Here is a 6459-nt window from a genome sequence, read left to right on the forward strand (position 1 = left end):
TTTTTTTTTTTTTTTTTTTTTTTTTTTGTAAATTTAGATGTTTAGCAGCAGGTAGCTGTATTTTTAATTGTGGCAAGGAAAAGACACCCGTTTATGGTTCACTTTAGGAGAAAGGATCAGGGCAAATGTATATCGTTAAGGACATATGTTTGCAATCTTATTTGCAACCAGCCTGAACTTTATGTCCCCACAGCCTTTTATTTTTATTTTGCTAGCTTGCGTGCCAGATGCTTATGCTGGAGGAAAGATGGTTTTCATGCAGGAATCTCCAGCACACCCCAATTCCCATCCCACGTGGTGAGGATGCAGCCCCTTCCTGATACACCAGCACTTGGCCACCGCCAGCCCTATGAGTCCTGTCCCTGCTCAGAAACGTTCAAAGCCTCGACATAAATTTTAAACTGTGAGTCTTGACCTCACTCCCCAGAACTGGCCTTAAGTCAAAGGCAGCATCACACTCAGAAGATGCCCTGGAAAAGGGTCTCTCTGACACCAGCCTGAGTTTTCCTGCCCACCCAGCTGCGTTTTGTGATGCTCCTGAAGAGAGACAATGGCAGGGAAATATCAGCCTCTAGGAAACCTGATGCGTGGCAGTTATTTTTTATCTCTACATTAACAAACGCCATAAAAAGAAGCAAACAGTATTGTTTTGTCTTCGGGGTGGACTGATCCACTTATATGAACATCAGCATAAGGCATCTCCTGGTTTTAAGCCCTTTGCTGAGCACACCAAGATGCCGATCGGTAGGCTAGTACTGGAAAATCAAGAGCATTAATCCCTGCCCTGGTACAAACCCGGAGCATCTCTCCTTGCCTTGATTCACCAGAGCAGCTCTCCAGATCACCACGGTATTCATTTCATAGTCAGCGTGTGTATAACAGGTTTATACGTAACAGATCAACCACAGGGTATTAGGTTGATGGCGGATGAAGGCCAGGAACATGAATGCAAAATAAATTAGAGAGAATTGAGCCCTAATGATGCTGCAGGGTTATTCCTATGCCAAAACGGCTGAAATCTGAAAACTCAGCACTGCAGCTCCACCGAAGCAATGCAGACAGGTCCAGAGCCCATTAACATTTATGCAACCTCAGAGGCAAAGGAGGTGTGGATACGAGGAATTTGGCCTGTGGGTTTTATTTCAGCGTTCACATAATCTGACCTAATTTACCATTACCTAGCTCAATGGATTAATGGAACAGGGAGAGGCAATATCCAATGTGTATAATTAAGCCTGCCTTTTGTATTACTTCCTGAACCAAATTTTTTCATCAGCTTGCCTTTCTGGTTTGAAGCCCTGGGGAAACAATGGGAAAGGCGCAGCACATGCTGGTGGTGCTTTTGGGATTGACTGGTGCCACTGGGCAGAGGAGGCTGAAAGGATCCCATGGGGTTTGCTAGGTTTGGGCATGACTTCTTTTATTTTTTTGGCCTTGTTTCTAGCACTTAGCAAAATTAGATCCAGAAAGGAGGGAGAAAACCCTGGCTTGTCATTCAGGGGATGTGTTTAAAGCTGGGGATGATCCTGCTCTGCCACCGACTCCTCGCATGGCCTTGGTCAAATCATTTAATTCTGATGGGCTTTCCCACTTCTTTCTTCTGGGCAAGGTTTTGCGTGATTAAAAGACGGTGAGGAAAAAAAAAAAAGGATGAGATGAGGGCTCTGAAAATGGGACCGCAGCTGGCGAGCAGTCCTAGCCTGCTGCCGCAATGCAAGCAAATAAAAAAATCAGCATCATTCACCCTGGAGCAAGCACAGGCATCACGTCTGGGGAGGTCGGGCTGTGGGGACGCCTCTCCGCGTTTGAAATGGGAAGAGGGGCGTTTTAACAAGTAAATACAAAAATGCAAGGAGAAAAGTCCAGCTGGCAGACACAGCTCAGCCCCGTCTCCTCCTCCACGTCCCCCCTGGCATCCCCACCGGCCCCAAAAGCGGGGTGCTCCGCCGTGATCAGCCACGACAGCCGCCGCGCGCCCCAGCTGCTCCCGTATCTGCTCACCCCGGAGGACGCTGCGGGCTGATATTTTGGGAGGGTGCGGCGGGGCGGGCGATGTGCTCGCCCGAGATAGGGGCCGGGCACCCTGCACACACCTTGCTGGGGCCGTCAGGGCCGAGCTGCGCGTGTTCGAGAGGCGTTTGGACATGGCTGATGCCCAGATGCCCCGCTCTCGGCGAGCTCCGGGGCTCCATCGAGCTGCTTTCTCCAGGCACCAAGTCAGAGCGAGCCTGATGATTTCAGCAGCGCGGCTTTATCCCAGATTTCCTCTGAACTGCATGGGGGGAACAAAGCAGGATTTGGTGCTTGGAGGAAACCTTCCTCCCGTGCAAAACACTGGGATCTCGCCGAGCCAGAATCCGGGCTCACTTCACCCGCATGACCAACAGCCGGTGGGGAAGGTTTTACTCCCACTGGTGACACTGTTAACGGTGGGATGAGATATATTCACAAACAAGTAATATTTTCTCCGTCGCTGCAAAGAGCATGCATCTGGAAATAATTAGCATGCACAAAACCAACTTGCACATTCCTCCTAGGCCTCCATTTTGTGTCTCCTGCAGACTGGCAATGGCGAGTGTATCGGCACCTCTTAATTTCTGCGTATTCTTCAATATTTCTGACACCCAGCCCAGCCCAGGCCAACTCCTGACCAAAGCTTGCCGGTGACTCAGAAGCCATGCTTTACCCTCAGCAAACCACCCCCCAGCACAGCTTTTTTGTTTGCATGGTTTGATTTTTTTTTTTTTTTTTTTTTTTTTTTTTTTTCCTCCACAAAGCCTTTGCAGCCGCTGACATGCTCCTACTTGCGCTTTTGTCTCTGTAGATGACGGCAGCATCAGGAACCACCTGCCCTGCAGCCATTCCCCCCCAGAGTCACGAGTTGCAGCAACTTTTTTTGGGTGGAATTAAGCTTGGAAAGGGACCGAGGGGCTGCCTGCAGCTGTTGGGTTTTTAGCTGTGTGGTCGGTGGGTGCCTGTGCTATGCCAGGATGGGTCCCACCAGCCCAGTGGTTGGATGCCCACCGTGCTGAGCGAGGACAGGGAAGCCCTGGGAAGTCCTGGTGCTCCTCATCCCGTGGGACAACAGGCTCAGCACCTTCGCTGGGCTGAACCCTGGTAAAGGTTTGCTCCCTCCTCCGAGCCCTCGTGCTGACACCAGCTCCAGCAGCTGCCCCAGGGCTCTGCATTTCTCCTACAAAGCAAGAGCAGGTCTAAGGTCCTTCTCCCTGTCATTACCTCAACATAATTTCTCATCCCAAAGCACCTATTTTCTTGCCCAGGGCCGCATCCAGCTGAGCTGGGGATGGGTTGCACACCCAGCACAACTTTCCCTGCCAGTTTAATACTGTCTGCTCTGCTTTGGTCCAAAGTAATGAGGGATATATATCCACAGGTGAGGTTTTCAGTGCTTAAATCCTAAAGAAGCCGAATGTCTTGGCCATCGTGGAGAGCCTGAAGCACGGCTGTTGTCCTCCCTTCAGCCCCCAGCAAAGCACCCTGCCCTACCTGGGCGACCTGTCCTTGCTCCGCTGGGCACCATGACTTGCTTTGGCTTAGTCATATATTTCTGAGTTGCTTCTATGAGAAGTTGATTAAAGCACTTTAACTAGTGTGAGAAAACACACTGGAGACAAGCGTCTTCCTTCGCAGCGCACAGCAAAGGAACTGCGGTGAGGCCTGGTGGGAAGCAAAGCCCTGACCCCACCCTGGTTATCCAGTGGTAAAACCCAGCGTGCCAAAACCCAGCGTGCCAAAACCCAGCGTGCCAAAATCCAGCATGCAAAACCCAGGGTGCAAAGCTCAGTGTGCCAAAACCCAGTGTGCAAAACCCAGTGTGCCAAAACCCAGAGTACCAAAACCCAGCATGCCAAAACCCAGGGTGCCAAAATCCAGCATGCAAAACCCAATGTGCAAAGCTCAGTGTGCCAAAACCCAGTGTGCAAAACCCAGCGTGAAAAACCCACTGTGCAAATCCCAGCATGCCAAATCCCAGCATGCGAAACCCAGTGTGCCAAAATCCAGCCTGCAAAACCCAGTGTGCCAAACCCGGTGTGCCAAAACCCAGAGTGCCAAACCTGGCATAGAAAACCTGGTGTGGCAAACCAGGTGTCCAAAATCTGGCGCGTAACACCCAGCGTGTCAAACCTGGTGTGCAAAGGGTGTCACGTAAACCCCAGCACATAAAACCCGGGTGTGGAACCCGGCGCCGGGCTCGGTCCGTGGGCCTCTCTGGGGAAAAACTGGGTGTGCTGGCAGCTCTGCGCCGAGTGGGAGGCAAAAGTCAAAGTGTTTTTGAGAAGTGCTGACAGCGGCTCGAGAGGCAAAGATGAAAGTGCCTCATGTGAGAAGAGAAAGAGGAAGAGGAAATGCAGCAGAAAATGAACTTGGGTGAAAACCCGTCGTCTTCCACCTTCCCCTCCAGCTGGAGGATCCCAATCAGAGCACTGTGGCTCCTTGGTCACATCTGCTTTTCATAAGGGGACAGACAGAGAGTCCTGGTTCTGCTGCTTCACCCCGGGCCAGATTTGGTTTCTCTGTTCCCAATGTGACCGTGGCTTTCAAAAGCCAGGGGTAGCTCCAGATGCTCCCGTGGAATGCATGGCAGAGGCTCCATGCTCCTTCGCTTGACGGCTTCGTGCTGCCCAAAGGCAAAGCTGTCATGGTGTGTTCAAGCTGGGACATCCAAAATGCAGCCTTGCATCCCAGGGGGCCAAAAAGCCGACGGCATCCTGGTTTGGGTTAGAAATAGAGTGACCAGCAGGAGGAGGGAGGTGACAGTGCCCCTGTGCTCGGCACTGGTGAGGCCACACCTGGAGGGTTGGGTCCAGGTTTGGGCACCTCAATCCGAGAGAGATCTGGAGGGGCTGGAGCGAGGGCAGAGGAGGGCAACGAGGCTGGGGAAGGGCTGGAGAGTCAATCCTGTGAGGAGCCATTGAGGGAGCTGGGAGTGTTCAGGGTGAGGAGGAGGAGGCTGAGGGGAGCCCTCATCCCTCTCTGCAGCTCCTGACAGGACATTGCAGAGAGGCCGGGGCTGGGCTCTGCTCCCAGGGGATCAGGGACAGGACAAGAGGGGATGGATGGAAACTGCCCCAGGGGAGGGTCAGGCTGGGCAGGAGGAGAAAATGTTTCCCAGCAAGAGTGGTCCGAGAGTGGAACAGGCTGCCCAGGGAGGGGGGAGTCCCCATCCCTGGGGGGGTTTCGGGGCCGTTGGGATGAGCTGGGGGGGGATGTGGGGTAGGGGAGAACTTTGTAGAGTCAGGCTGAGGGTTGGACTCGCTGATCCCGAGGGGCTTTTCCAACCTGAGTGATTCTGTGACTACAGCGGCAGGTGGTGGGCAGACAGCAGGTCCCCTGCGTGTGTTAAGAAAATGACAGCAGCCCTCAGGCTGGGTGTTCAGTTTTGTCCCAACTCCCTCCTGCTGGGCTCCCAGGGATGAAGATTAAGCCTGCGACGAAACAATTTGTGACGGCAAAAGGAAGGAGAAGAAATGGAGAAGCCGGAGCAGCCTGGCAGGTCCAGCTCCTTCTCCCTGCGAATGAACCGGGACCCCAGGGGACCAATTTTTGACCTTTCAAAATCACCTGGCGCATCGCTTAACCCCGGAAAAGCAGCGCTTAACCCCCCAGAGCTTAATGCAACACCCTCCAGACCCGCGGCCTGGACACGCGCGAGCCGCCACGCGTGCGGGTTCGCTCACGGTTTCACGCCAGCAGGCGGGGGGAGGCTGGAGCTCCCTGCGGGAGAGGCGAGGCCCCAGCACGGCTCCCCAGCCTCTCCGCGAGGTTATTCCTGTTATTAATCCGTTATAGCTGCCAGGATAAACATTTTCTTTCCAGTTCTCCAAAGGGATCTCGGAGCTGCGTGGGCACAAGCTGTGCTGCCGCTCAGTGGCAACACGCAGGAGGGTTCCCTGCTTTGCTGCTGGCAGATTTTCAGCCCCTTCGAGGCAAGGAGAGGCTTTTTGCTTGTTGGTTTTTGTTTTTTTAAAACCAGATTAATTTATTTATTACATATATCATAAATATTTATATGTTTATTACAGGTGCTACAATGCCTTTGTGTATTTATAGTGTATACAAATACATAATAACATATTTAGAATATTTACATACATTTCTCTTTATATATTTCTATCTATATATTTATATTCTTTGTATTCATGTTCATTATTTATTATTATATTTACATTTATTATTCATCTAGAATTTTTATATGTGTGATTCATTACCTTTTATATTTATTGTTTATGTTTACTGTTTATCTATTACATGTAATTTATCATTTATATTTATAAATGTCTATTTCTACGTCTGTAGACTGTGTGTTTCTCTCGGCCCGCCTGTACCAGCAGTGTGATGGATAACTTGCCCCCAGCGCGCTGTAAATGAACATGAACCCCCCCAGGGATGGGGACTCCCCCCTCCCTGGGCAGCCTGTTCCACTCTCGGACCACTCTT

The sequence above is a fragment of the Athene cunicularia genome, assembly GCF_003259725.1.
Source record: "Athene cunicularia isolate RWA chromosome 22 unlocalized genomic scaffold, athCun1 chr22_part1, whole genome shotgun sequence".
Classification (NCBI taxonomy): domain Eukaryota; kingdom Metazoa; phylum Chordata; class Aves; order Strigiformes; family Strigidae; genus Athene; species Athene cunicularia.